The sequence below is a fragment of the Cimex lectularius genome, unplaced genomic scaffold (assembly GCF_000648675.2).
Source record: "Cimex lectularius strain Harlan isolate CLEC.00 unplaced genomic scaffold, Clec_2.1 scaffold268, whole genome shotgun sequence".
Taxonomy (NCBI): Eukaryota; Metazoa; Arthropoda; class Insecta; order Hemiptera; family Cimicidae; genus Cimex; species Cimex lectularius.
In genome coordinates, this window is record NW_019392848.1 from 186915 (window position 1) to 202694 (window position 15780).

Consider the following 15780-nt stretch of genomic DNA (forward strand, 5'->3'; position numbering starts at 1 on the left):
GTTATGTTTAATCTTTAATTTTGACTTTTTGACCCTCTGTTGTAGAATTGCATTTTGCTGTCGTTTAATATGCCACCAAAACGACAACATATTGTTCCTAGTATAATGTTAATATTTTTACTAAAATTCAAAGGAGAGAATATGTGTGCTAATACAACATATTCAGTGATGACAAAATTTAAATTTTCAATTCAAATGATTGCAATTTCCAATTAAACTGTCCTTTGCAATAATGATAAACAAATCACAAGGTCAATCATTGCAATTATGAGGTTTCAATTTGAAGAATTGTATACATGTTAAATGGAAACACCAAAAACATAATATATCAAAGAGCATTGCAATGAATGTAATGCTGAATTCAAAAGTAATTCCAATTTTATTAGGTTTCGTGGTCCGCTTGACCAAATAAATTCTTTTCAATTAATTAAGGTTTTGGTTTAGATAAAAAAGTTAATGGCACGAGCGGGATTCGAACCCACGATCTTCGGCTAGATACGGCGCTCCTCTACCACTTGTGCTATTGTGACTTCGATCCACTCGGACACCAACTTCCCATTTCAACCCCACCTTTTGAATTTTGCCATTTTTCAAATGTCGTGTAATCTATTTGATTCTCGGCGACAAATCAAAGGGAAAATTCAAAATGTGGGGTTGAGATGGGAAGTCAGTGTCCGAGTGGATCGAAGTCAGGATTGCTCAAGTGGTAGAGCAGTGGCGTATTTCGCCGAAGGTCGTGGGTTCGAATCCCGCTTGGGACATAGACTTTTTTATTTCAACCAAAACCTTAATTAATTGAAAAGTAATTTCAATAATTATTCAGAAATCGTGAGTTGCGTTCTGGTGTTATGTAGGTTTCAGAAAAACATTTTCTTTATCGTGCCAACGTTTCGATCTTTATTGAGATCATCTTCAGAGCCTGGGATTTACAAACATTGTTTACATTTAACAAATACATTTAGGATGTCGAAAAGTGAATTTATACAATGCAAAATATATTGTTTTTTTATATTCAATCAAAGTTTCTACTCCCTCAATGTGTTTGTCTTCTGTGTAATTGTGCCATTCTTGCGTGTCGGCGCAATTATACAGAAGACAAACATTTTGATTAAGTAGAAATACTTTGATTGAATATAAAAAAATATATTTTGCATTGTATAAATTCACTTTTCCACATCCTAAATGTGTTTGTTAAATGTAAACAATGTTTGTAAATCCCAGGCTCTGAAGATGATCTCAATAAAGATCGAAACGTTGGCACGATAAAGAAAATGTTTTTCTCAAACTACATCACACCAGACCGCATCTCACGATTTTTGAATAATCACCGATTAACGGTCACTAATCACCATACAGTAATTTCAATTTAAATCAATGTAATCCTAAGCAAAAATAATATTGCATATATAAATATTTAATATGATGACTAAATGCAATCAATAATATCAAACTTTCAATTGTGTTCATTAAATTTAGAAATATGCTCCTATCTAGCAATATATATACTTAAAATGTTAAAAACACTTTTTATTATACCCCTAGGTAACGCTGGTTAAATAGGTAGTTATATATAAAATCTAGGATGCAGTCATTTATTCATCGATTTGAAAATTTTAGGGTTATTTTCCAAAATGTTCATTTCCTTCTTATTCCGGGTTACTTCGAACCTACCTGGTACTCTTATTTACAGTACGGTAGTATTTCTAAGTGAGCACGTTCTTTCTAATGATAGTTTTGACGAATGGTTTCCCATCAGCTTTGTAATGTGTAAAAAAGAAAGTGCTTTGGTAACCGATCAGTATATTTCCTTAAAAAAGAAATTCCTCTTGGTTAAGGTCGGTCGGAGGCTATGCTATGATGGATAGTCCACCGGCCAACTACATCCAAGTGTCACACAATTAAACTTTTTTCAACTCCACCCCAGACATGCCACCCTCCGTCCTCGCTCCTCGGGACTCCTTGATCGATCACACACTATTATTCGGCCCCGTTGGGAAAGAGTTGGCGGTGGAGCGGGGCATGTAATTACCGAGAAAGCGGTCTTGTCCTCCCCCGTGAAGGGGCTTCTTTCGAGGGGCGTAGCCCCCCCGAGGGCCTCCTAAATTCCCCCGGGCTGACGGATCGCCTCTTTTTACATCCCGATCATCCCCCCATCCACCGCCGCCGGACTCCAGTCCGAGTTTATTGCTACTTAGGGAATTGCCTTCGCAATTCCTCCAGGCCCGAAGACTCCATTTAGCCGCACCATTTGTCCTCCAGATCATTACGGGGAGACCGCAAAATGGACACTTCCGCACTTTTTCGTTAAGACATTTTAAGAAAATACTTTTTTTTAGTACCGATCTACCTAGGAGATGAGCTTCACAGTGGTAAAAACCTTTTCAAAGTTAAACTAATTATTGTAATTGACATCTTAAAGTTTCTTGCTACAACTATCTTGAAGTCTTGCTGTTTTATACATTACGATTCACTTCAGTATTTCTAAAATGTAAAGGTTTAATCTCAATTCAAGACGGACCACGAGCTTTTTCATTATCACAAAAATTGCGCATCGTCTGCGCTTTTAAGCCGGTACCCGCATTTCTGCCCGCTTTTGGCACGTTAACATAAATGCTTTCTGCCGTTTTATCTGTCCACTGAAATTAAAACTATTCTATCTCGATTGTTGGAGTGGTTTTAGAAAGCACCTTGTTTCTACTATTATCTCAATATTAGGAAGTTTCCACTTTCTAGACATTATTAAAACCAATATCAGATAATCGTTCTAGTATTATGTTCAAATGTTTGCTTTCTTTGATAAAAATGTTCGAGAAATGCACTCTAAAAACGACAAAAAAAACAGTTACGATCGATCGGTACAAAAATATATTCACATGACTAGTTGAAACTAGTTAGAATTAATTCATATTCATGATTTAACCTAGGATAAACGTATATAAATAAAAACTGCGAAAAAAGGCGGATTGTAATGCAATTTGGAAACCGCTTGACAAACGGTTGAAACGCACATCACAGAACAAAATATATTCCCGGTCTCATATATCTTTTACAAAAGTTAAATCAAAATGGAGAAAACGAGTATTTACTGCTGCCATATAATGTAAATACAAAAAAATAGTTAATGTAAACTATAGTAAAAATTTATATAGATTATCATCTATATAAAAAATCTGTTTTTCATTAAATGAAAATATTAATAATTTTAGCGGTCAATTGACCATATTACTTCTTTCAATTAATTATTCTTTTTATGTAAGGTCTTGGTTGAGATAAAAAGTCAGTGTCACTAGCGGGATTCGAACCCACGACCTTCGGCTAAATACGCCGCTTGAGCTTGACATCGATCCTCTCGGATTTTATTTAATTGAAAGAAGTAACTTGGTCAATTGACCACTAAAACATAAATGAAGTAATATTTAATAAGTAAAAACAATATCACTTCACTAAACAGCTCCCCGTGGCCACTTCATAAGTCGCTGAGAATCTAATCCGATTACACGACATTTGAAAATGGCAAAAAAGAGGGAAAATTCGAAAGGTTGTAGATTGAGATGATTAGTGTCCGAGAGGATCGAAGTCACGATACCTCAAGTGGTAGAGCAGAAGGTCGTGTGTTCGAATCCGAATCCCGCTCGTGCCACTGACTTTTTTAATCTCAACCAATACCTTACATAAAAATATTAATTAATTAAAAGAAGAAATATAATAATAATTAGAAGGAGGTTACATTATAGGCAACATAAAGGTGAGAGGAACTTACCAAGGGGGTAGCCTGTGCCCGCAATGGTTTTGTTTGGTTCTAAGCTATGAAATTCATATTAGTAAGTTAAGGATGTAGTTACCGACCAGAAATTCTCAATTTTGGATGTAGATCAGGTATTACATTTTTTCTTTTTTTCGGAAAAACATTAATAAAGCGTAAATAGTGGCGGGACGAACCGAGAAGAGAAGTAGGAAGCAATTCGCGGCCTGCAAGATCCCGATCGGGATGGCACTGAGTCCGAGATTGGAAAAAAAAAAGGCATAAAAAGGAAGGTTTGTCCAAGTCAGTTGGATATAGACGTTCCCAGGAAGAGGTGGTCTCCGTAAGGAAAAGAAAATATTGTTTGTTTGTGTGTGTGTGTGTGTGTGGTTTGTGAACCTAGTCGGGCTGATCGAAGAGTTCCTACGAAGAGGAAGGGGCTGATCCCGGCAAGTGAGGAGTGATCCCGTGAGTTGGTACATTTCCAATTTCTTATCAGGCCTGATAATTCTGGACTAGAGACATTAATTTTCACTATAAGTTTCGGCATTTTGTTAGCTTTTAATTTAAAAGGATTTGTCTATGTACTTGTAAATAGAATAGTTGTGATTACTATTCATTTCTTTTTTCAATCGTAGTTTTAAACCCTAATTAAGATAATACCTTAAGATATCTTGCTTCTGTTAACGAATTAACTCGGATAGAAGCAGGAAGAACTTCATCATTTAGCTCCCATCATAACCCAGGTTGGAAGCGCCATCAGAAAGAAGAGAGCCAGAAGCGCTACATCGCTACCCTTCCTTTTCCCTTTCTTCCTTTTGATCTACTCTTCTTTTCCTTTTTATCCCCTGGTTTCGGCATTTATCCTTCCCCAAAAATACCGTGGCACTCAACGTAACACCTATAAATAAACGTTCACCTCCTCACCGACCATCACTTGTCTTCCCTTCAACACTTCCCCCCCTTCTCCACTGAGCTACCGCCAACGTACGTGCAGCCGCAGTAAGGAAGCTGTAACACAGGGATGTGGTCCAAATGTCTTGAGTGTTTGACACGGTATGTTCCCATGCTGTTGTAGTATGTCCAAACATAATATCACGGTGAAGCTAGAAGTAAAACGGAATATAGCGTTGATAAACAGAAAGGATATCGATTAGCAGTTCTCAATTATGGATGTAGCTCAGTAGCTCAGGGACAGGGCCCAAATGCCCTGAGTTTTTATGTGGTAATTTCCCAAGCTGTTGTTATATGTCCAAATAGAATGTCACGGCAGAGGTATAACAAAAACAACCCCAGCGATGGTAATCAGTAAGTATATATTTATCGACTAGCTGTTTACAATTATGGATGTAGATCAGGGATTTGTATTAACCGAAAGGTATATGACTTAAAGATTAATGACGGCTCTATTATAACTAGCCACACTTGTGGACGTTTTTACGCTGAATGCGGAAAATAATAAGAAAAAACTAATTGGATTGACTGAAATCCCGTATCGATACATCGAACGTTTTGGTTTAGAGGAAGGGTGAAATGTCCCGAAACATATACGACACACCGTAGAGCATACAAAAAATAAAAAAACTATATGCGCTCAATACTTAGGAATTGAGCGATATATACTAGAACAGAAAATGCAAGAAGTATTTGATACGTGTAGGAGTAGGTTGTTTGGTTCTGGTCATATATTGGTCAGGTTAGCTAAAAATTAGGGCTATAAACACGTAGGTTACACCAGCATTGTGTGTACCTCCAGGCTTTTAATATGATCAAATACATCACTTCACAAAATTGACAGAACGATCAGAACCAAATTGACGCGTGTTTGAATGCGGCAATTTGTGTCGTCAGCGTGACAAGGAGGTCGCGAACTTTTAATATTGAGAAATTATGTCAAAACCTGAAGGGCTCAAGGCGCTACTTTTGAGTGAGTACGTTCAACATTCTTCGTGCTATTGCATAATTGAATGAGGGATTAAATTCGTGAAAACCCGATAACCCATATGTGACTGGAGATAAAGAGTGAATCAAACAGTAGAGATCAAATTATGGTAATTTCGATAATTAACGCATCTACAGTAATTTGGTACACATTTGGTAGTCATCAAGACGATTATCTGCAAAGACTGAGGGACTTCTTATTGTAGAATGTCATCGTATACGAATTAACTAACCTCGTAAAACGAACGAAGGATGAATCGACCGTCAGAATGACCGCATCCCTGATCTCGAACTTACTATCGGACTTCTTATTGCCATACCATAGCTTCATATTCTGCCCATCACCGATAATTTGGAACTATTGGTGGATCTGAATATTTAAAACGATACTATAACCAAACATCACAAAGATGTAGTTGTTTAACTGGAATTCTTGAACAGGAAATTGCCAGGAGAGCTACTGCAAATTTGGTCTTGATGTACCGGGTACAATATATCATTCGATATTGACAGATCAGGCAGTTACAATAAACCAGATATCCTGATAATTAACAAATAAAAAGCAGAGATAGTAGAAATTGCAGACCCGAAGGACGGAAAAACAAACTCTACCTCAACTTAGTGTACATAGCAAATGACAGGACATGTTGATGATTTGAAAGAAATCTAAGACAAAGAGTTGCCTAAAAATATATTAAACTTATTCTAAGAACCTAGTTAGTTTCATCTTTTATCACCTAACCTTATGTCATAAATTCAAACATAAAGTTAATAAAGAAAAGTTTAAAGCAAAATGTAAAAAAATCAATGCACACTAAACGAAATGAATTAAGTTATATATTATTTTCAAACTTAAATAATTACAATAACAACACCCAAACAAAACTTAATAAATAACAAATTTCTCAAGTCTAAACTTTTAATTGCATACTATATTATCACAGACAGTCTGGCGATGCCGAGAGCCAGCAAAAAAAACCTTTAAATTAGAAAGTTCAATGAAAAAGTTAATTTTATTACGAGCCATTTCATTTTCACAATAGATCAATAATTAAATGTTAATTCCAACAAAGTATTCGCTCATTCATTAAACTAAGTTTTATTGTAGTATTCATTTTTTGACGTTCAGTTTGATTAAAAATGCTCATGATATTGAACTAACACACTTCATAAAAAAATTATTAATGGCTGATTTCCATCGCAGATGACTTTAATCCGAGGTACGCCTCATAAGGCGAAAAGTAATTAAGATTTTCAATTTTGATTGAACTAATCCAAAATTCGTCTCGTTAATGAATCCTTGTAAATTAATGTATTAATGAAAATATGTATTTAGTAGTCATAATTGGTCCTATTAATTATTTTAATGAATTATACGTCTTATCTAAGGTTAACATTAACGGGATTTAGAAAAAAGTATAATTTTATTGATTATAAATTAATTGTATTCTTACCTACACATAACAAAGATATAGCATAAACATTTTATGATGCTTGTCTGTCCAAGTGATCTATTATAATTATAAAACATATATAAGTATATAACATATATAACATAACNATATATATATATTCTGTAATGTGTTTAATGTAAAATATATCGATCCAGGTCCGCTTCTTCGCGCTGTCCTTCGAAAGTTGAAAAATGTAATTCATAGGATTACGGTCGAATAGAAGTACATATTATTAATTATCCTTTTTATAAATTTATTTTTTAATAACATAATAATATTTTTAAACAGGTTTCAGATTGTAAAGAGATGTAAAAGTCTTTCCTTTGAAAATGACAAATCTAATTTTTGCTTAATTAAAGGTAATTCAAATACCACATATTTGCCATAGATAAGTAGACTAGTTCTGATTTTTGTATTTTGTTCATTAGTATAATATACGTAATTTTATAATTAGTAATTTTTTGTTGTTTTTATCTCGATCACTTTAGAGTTTGGTATTCAATTAAAAACATATTGATTACATTTTTTTAGGACGGTTCAACTTATAAGGAGACGACTGGGTTCGTGGTTCACGGATTTGAACCAAATTTTTGGTGACTTCGATAACCCCTGTAAGGGATTGAAACTGGGAAAATGCGGATAATTCCCAAAAATGATCTAGTTTTGACATCCGAAATAAAAAATGGAGGGTCTCATTTTACAATGTTACAAAGGGCATATTTTATTTTAACAAACAATGAACAAAAAAATTCATTTCAGAAAAGGATGAAACAGCTAAAAATTAGACTTCATAACGAAAATTACAAGAAAGAAAGGTTTATCAAAATCGGTCTTAAATTAGTTAGGGTAAGTGGACTTATTTCGTGGGACACCCTGAATAAGGTCAACCACATTTTATATCAAACATCAACTCATTTTTACTGTCGATAAGACATAACTGTCATTTTTGTTTTGACTGAAAACATGCACAAAATCTAAATTAAAAAAAAATCAAATCTTGGTATTGTTCATCCTCCATTTTTGAGATTTTATACCGTTTCATTATACAACCTTTACTGCTATTTTGAGATTATTTTCAAACTGAAAATAACTGATATTATAGAAAGAATTACAATACATTTCACTTTTTATCGTTTATTTTTTTATATATAATATCACTTCAATGTATAGGCGTATTAAGATTGTTTTCCCCCGATGATGACCTTAAAATCGGTCGAAGCTTGTAACAGTCATTCACAATGTTTGGACTGGCAATGTTCAAAGAAATTTGGAATCTTCTTCTAAAAACATAATTATGCCAATTTGTAAACATATTTAAAGATTCTTTTGCCCTAACGATGTCCTTAAAATCCAAAACTTAGTATTAACAATTGAATTTTCTTTCTTCACCAAGACCATACTGTGATCCAAATTTGTGAGTAAAAAAGTGATCGATACATTTAAAACTTAAAACAGGAAAATAATATAATAATAATATAAAACTTCCCTTATTGCCGCATTAAAAAAATAGTTTTGCAATTCAATTTTTGGTTAACTTTAAATTTTTTTTTCTTGATGAGATCACATCCTAGGGCTTTCCTTGAGTTTATGTATGATTGAATTGGAAAAATGAAAAAAAATCCCAAAATTGAGTGCATTTTTCATTTATCACCTGCGTTTCTTGTACAAAACACTAAAAAGCCAAAATAATGAACTGCTAGTTTAGGCTCAGATGTAGTACACTACGAGCTTCTTCATGAAGCCTATTTTCAGTACCTACGATACAACCATGAAAGAAATAGAGAAGTTACAACCAGGGGAAGATAAACAATAGTCGAATTCACCGGATTCTGTAATACATATCGTGGGATACATTGGACCATGGGACCTTAGCATTGGAATGACACTGCAATTCGTTTATTCATAGTTAATACATAAAATGGCCATTTAGAGGTTTAGAGAGTGGAATAATTAAAGAGCTGTAGCATAAAACACATTTGTCAAGAAAAAGATAAAGGATTTACCTAACCGGAAAGCCTTTAGCAATTCAGATTAGTGTGATTGGACACTAGTAGTAAATAAATTAAAGAATTTAATTTAAGAAATGGTTCTTGTTTCACTGTCGGTAAACGATGGAAGGAAATAGCTTTTGGAACAGGGTGTGGCCATTAATGCCGTAGGAACCCATTCCCACTTCCATTATCCAAACCTTAAAAAATTGAAAGGTCCCAAGGCCGGGAATCGATGGCAATTAACTAAGTACTCGTATTTATTGATGGAAGCTCGGAGCTGGAACCCATTAGTGAAATATTAAAGTCTTCCCAATCGGGGAGGACTTGAGAAATGTAATTAGTTGGATACTGGCGGGGCCAGGAAAGTGGGAGAGAGATTACATCTCGAATTAGGAAGCCCGCCCCCGCCCCCGCTCCGTCTTTGCCAAGCTCGGCTTTTGTCAAACCCCCGGCCCCGGGGTACGACCGTCACACGTTATGGATATCCTTTTAACCTCCATAATTTCATCCATGCAGACCCCGACTTTGTTTATTTCCCCTACACCTTTTTCCCATTCTTCTGAAAGGCTCAATTCTCAACAACGTTAATGGAAATACATCGCTTTTGGTCCGGTCAATCTCGCCGTTCCCCCAACGTAAAATAACTGAGTAAATTATATTGTCTTTTCAAAACAACAATAAAATACAATCAATACACAAATAGGAGACTTCTAAATTATATATANTATATATATATCTTGCTATCAACTCGAACTCCGTATAGGAGTACGCCATTTGGCGTCTACCAGAAGGGATGACAATTTTCAATTTTTTTCTTTTTCCAATTTTCTGTTTAATTATATTGATAACGCTAATAGAGTCAGAATTCATTTATTACAGCAAATTGGATATATACATTTTTCAGATATACACTTTACATTTCGCTATCATACTTCCTTTCATTCCCAATGATAACTGGCATCCATTATATAGGATTGTCGTTTGCTGTCAATATTGACAACTATTGGCGTCCTGTTTTTCGGCCTTTGGTTCTTTGAGATTTCGATTCATCCGGGACAAAAATAACTCAAGAAAACTTCCTGCAAGCGGCGTTCGGAAACATGGAAAAGCAGTAGAAGGGGTTTCCTGGTAAAGAAGTAAACTCGGACGCTCAATCCACTGAAACGTGAACGATTAAAACATACGCCGTAGTAAAATCGGACGGTGGACCCACTGAGAAATGAATGACTAAAACGGTCTTGAAAATATACGAATACTACCTTAATTTTCTTGAACTATTAATATTCAAATATTGGCACAAAGCGCAATGTGGACGTCCACTCGAAAATTGGTACACGTGTTGGTCTGATGATGATGTGCTGAAAGCACTGGCCCGGTGAATCGGCGTCCATATACGGACGCTGTTTTGCCCTGGACGCCGGACATGACTTACAAATGAGTCAAAGTGAGAAAGAAAACTACCTGCCAAAAATTAAGAAGAAGAAACATCTGCCTTTCGTGCAGAAAATATTACTTATGTTTTGAACAGACACATACCACTGAAGAAGGCGAGAGCTGAAATGCGTCTGACAAGCAGAAGCAGAGGAGACATTTTTAACCATCTTACCAATTCGATTTATTTAGTTTAAAATATTTAATTTTAAATGTTTGATCCATTATCTTTGTACATTAGGTTACAGGTACAACAAGAAGTCACCAGAAGACGAGTGTAAATCATTGAGTGTAAATCATTCTACAACAGGAAGGGTTCTTCTGCGCTTCAGAGGAACAGGGCTACACACTAGAAGGCCAGGACAGGGTCGATTCATCCGTCATCAGGCTCTACAAAACCACAGCATTACGGTAAATTAAGCAAATTTGATAAGACAAGTCCGAAATGTTTCTATTTCCTCCAGGACTATAAGAAGACAGCCCAATGAAAATAACTTCATAGTCCAGCACATAGTTCGGGGACCTCTTCTTACCACAGATCAGAAAATGACGAGGCTTCATTTCACATGGGAACATAATTTTTTTCTTTACTCAATAATTTTTCTTTTACAATTAAGTAATAAACATTTTAGTTTTAAATGTCTTATTTTTACAACCAAATCTATTTTTAGTGTGCAAAATACGAATAAAACTAAATACATTAAAATATAAGGGTGGTGGTTACTTTTGCCCACCCACGTAGTATATTATGTATTTTGCAGCATTGTTTAAATTAAAATTAATCCTTTTTTATCTAAGTGCTTGGTTGTGAAAAAGTTAGTGTGACGAGCAGGATTCTTCTTACCCTTGGTCTTCAGCTCACGAACTCCTCACGATAGCGTGGTTAGAGCAGCGGCGTATTGAGCTGAAAGTCGTGGGTTCGAATCCCGCTCGTGACACTTTCATTTCAGCCAAGACCTTAGATAAAAAGAATAATTAACTGAAATAATTAATATAAGCAATTATGATCGTAAAACATATATGGTTTAGTATATTAAAATTAAACATTAGCCATCCCTAACCATCGTGAATAATCATCTACAAACGCAAATATTTGTATTCTGTATAATTGTATATACAACTCCTGCTAATTTACATTCAAGATATACGAAATGTAAAAATAAAACAGGACTGAGCAGAAAAATTGATAATAATATAAAAAAAATTTCTTACAAATTTAAAAAATATTTAACTTTTGAAGTTGGAAAGATTCTCCTAATTACAAAATATTGCCTGAGCAGTCAGTTTAACTGGACATTTTATGTATTTAGAGTATGTATAATGATAGTAAATTCAAACCACAGATTATTTTATTTTCTACTGGTTTTTCAGTTAGTGTCTGAAAAACAAGGGAATAAAGCGTTAATAAATTGATATAATTAATTGAACAATGACTGAAAAAAAAAACCAGCTAGAACAAACATTTCAATTTCACTGTCACAACACAATTGGAAAAAAAGGCTATACAGAATACCGTTGATACAAAAAAAAAATTCTCTGTATACACCTCTGGATCGAGCTTCCACCCTCGGCTGAATTGTTTACATTACGGATCTGGCCAAGTCGCTGCTGGTTCTTTTATCCGATTGAAAAATCCATTGTGCATCTCGCCTGCATTTCGTCCTGGATGGTCGAGAACAAAGGCGCGACGTCCCAGAGCACGCTTAAAATCAGAATTAACTCCAAATCGGATTATACCCCCGGCCGACAACCCCTATACGATTATTCTTGCGTCGACTCACAACAAAAAGTTTCTATGGGGTTGGGAGAAAATCGGATCAATTTCCAGGTTTTAATTCCCGAATCCGTCCGGTTCGCACCGGTTAAAATTTACCATTGGAAATAACTAGGGCGCAAATGTGTATTTTCAAAATTGCTAGAAAAATAATTCAAATACTGATAAACCCACTGAATGCCAATCTCTGCAAATAGTATTGTTTCAGATGTTTCACCATTTTAAATCAAATTTCTACTAACCTTAATTTTTTTATACAAAAATCGAGATATTCAAACATCAATGGTTAATAATAAAGACTTGTAAATTTTATTTATTATACTTTTTTCTGTTTGGTGTAGTCGAACAATTCAATTAATTCTTGATTGATTGATTTCAATTCTTTTTTAGGTCAGACGCGTTATTTCACGTACATTTTTACTTTTTCACAATCGGATTTAATTTAGAGATAATTCAGCTTAATATGAAGTTATTCAGTTATGTTTCCAAACTAAATTAATTTACTTCTTTACTGTTCCATTCTAACATATATTCTAATTTCAAATAATTGTAAGGTTTTTCATGGATCATACCTTAAGGATAGAAATCGAAAACGTTTGGAATTGACCAAACTGTAAAATTTCCGGTGCTTACAACATGTTTCCAGTTAAAAAGCATATATCTATTTAAAGTAATATTTGTAAATATGATTTCCTATAAAGGTTGGTTGTTTCCGATTATTCTGGTCCGCTAATCTTCGCTCTTTTGATCTATCTTCTTCGTGAAAGGTGAATGAGAAAACTTCGAAAGGCATCAGACAGATTTGGTGTACATGGTATTCATTTAATGGCGTAACGACTATTTTTAGACGAACAACTTTTTTTTAAATGTTTTTGTTTGACCCCAATTGTGATCGATGAATGATGACACAATGATTTTAATTTTTATACTTTTTTATTTTGTTAATAGAATATCAAATATCCGTTTCAATATCAAATTCCAAAGTTTTACTGTTGCTCCGTTTTCAAAAAATTCTATTTTTCAAAGAAAGGCCAGAAAGTTGTCAACGTTTTGGCATCATTTTATTTATTTATTCCACGGAAAAAAATCACAATTACAAATACAAATATTTTACAAGAAATATTTAATCCATTATATTTAGTCGTCCATTGACCAAATTACTTCTTCCAATTAATCTTTTTTATGTAAGGTTTTGGTTGAAATGAAAAAGCTAGTGTCACGAGCAGGATCGAACCCACGACCTTCGGCTCAATACGCCGCTTTTCTAACCACTTGAGCTATCGTGACTTCGATCCACTCTGACACCAACTCCTCAACTCAACCTACAACTTTTGTGACCTGAAAAAGGAAGTTATTAGCCAACTTTCAAATTGTTTCTCAAAATCAAATTTTCAGTTGTTTTTCCTACATTAGAATTTTTTATTAGAATGTTAAAACATTTAAGATATGAACGTTTCTTCCCTGCAAAAATTGATTTTTTTTTTCTTATATAGGCCGAGGTACGATGATATGTTTTTCAAGAATACTAAAAATATTTTATATTATTACCAATTACTTATAACTTAAAAAAATCTTTAAACCCAAATTTACTTTAAATATTTTCGTATTTTTTAAAGATTGTTATTATGTGTGGTGATTTGTGACCGTTAATCGATATTAATTTAGAAATCGTGAGATGCGGTCTGGTGTGATGTAGGCTTCAGAAAAACATTTTCTTTATCGTGCCAATGTTTCGATCTTTATTGAGATCATCTTCAGGGCCTGGGATTTACAAACATTGTTTACATATAACAATTACATTTTGGATGTGGAAAAGTGAATTTATACATCCTTCCCCACCCCTTCAAAATCCAATGTATATAAACATAAAACAGCAATATTTCACTGGCACTCTCAACACGACACGCAAGAATGGCACACTTACGCAGAAAACAAACACTTTGAATGAGTAGAAATACTTTGATTGAATATAACAAATATTTTTTTACATTGTAAAAATTCACTTTTTTCCACATCCTACATGTATTTGTTAAATTTAAAGAATGTTTGTAAATCCCATGCTCTGAAGATGATCTCAACAAAGATCGAAATGGTGGCACGATAAAAAAAATGTTTTTCCGAAACCTACATCACACCAGACCGCATCTCACGATTTCTGAATAATCATTACTACCAATTACCTATATTTAAAAAAATCATTAAACAGAAATTTATGTTAAACATTTTCGTAAGTTTTTAAAGATTCTTATTATGTTTATGTAAGGTTTTGGTTGAAATGAAAAAGCTAGTGTCACGAACGGGATTTGCACCCACGACCTTTGGCTCAATACGCCGCTATTCTAACCACTTGAGCTATTGTGACTTCGATCCACTCGGACACCAATTCCCCATCTCAACCTACTATTCGAATATGCCATTCCTTTTTACCTTTTTTCAAATGTCGTGTAATCTGTTTGATTCCCGGCGACAAATCACGAAGGTTGTGGGTTCGACTCATGTTCGTGACACTAGCTTTTTAATTTCAACCAATACCTTACATAATTGTTTGGTGACATTGTTTGGTCAATCGGACCACGAAATATAACATGATTGTTATTATGTTTTCATTATGAAAGATTAAATCGCCACGTTAAAAGAGCCTACCAGTTTTTCAATATGCACTAATGTGGTAATTTTATATCAAACTTGATTAAACGTTTATAATTAGATTTTTTTTTTCTTTTAGCATGACCTCCTGCGGCCAGATGTTGAGATAGGCCCGGCCGTGTCAATTATGACGTCGAGATGACAGCTGAGGGGGTGTGAACAGGCCGACTGCGTCCATCTGTTTCAGCAGCCCACCCAAGGAAACCAGCAATACACTTCAGACTTAAACTATTTCCCAAATCGCATAGCATTTCGCTCTGTATTAATTTATCAATGTGTCAGATAAATAAATATGCTCACGCCGCTTCGTGAATGTTCTTTGATGAAAAATTTCACACATGAAGGACGGATCAAATACGTTTGATTGTACATACATTATTGCAATCTTTTTTGGATACATATTTTATATTTCTATCAGTAATTTAAAATTACATGTAATTAGAGGATACGAATACATGTACAAATATTTTTATACCAAGTTGATTTGATACGAGGGAGCAAACGTGATATTCCCATTACACTTCACTTCGCTCGTTTATAGCGGTTCCCCAGAAAGGAATAGTCATTTCCGCTTGGGACACTTTATAGGATTTTTGAGATGGGATCTGTCGAACAAGGCTTGAGATTGGACTTGGATGATGGGGGATTTGTTTTGGAACTTGATACTTATTGAGGAATTAATTTTTTTGATATTGGAAAGATTAAAACGAGCTTTTGTGATAGGTCTAAGCACACAATGTAACGATCGTAGTCTGATTTTAGTATAGGAAAATTGTTGTAGTAGATTGTGCGATTGGCTTC

At 34.4% G+C, this 15780-nt stretch overlaps 1 long non-coding RNA gene across 1 annotated transcript in view; it reads left to right on the forward strand.

Moving 5' to 3' along the window:
- The window catches only part of LOC112127565, a 76264-nt gene extending 61038 nt beyond the window's left edge, over positions 1–15226 (forward strand). The window contains exons 2-3 of the long non-coding RNA XR_002910628.1: positions 10801–10970; positions 15059–15226. This is a non-coding gene — a long non-coding RNA (uncharacterized LOC112127565). The remainder of the gene's footprint in view (positions 1–10800; positions 10971–15058) is intronic.
- Positions 15227–15780: the final 554 nt, after the last annotated feature.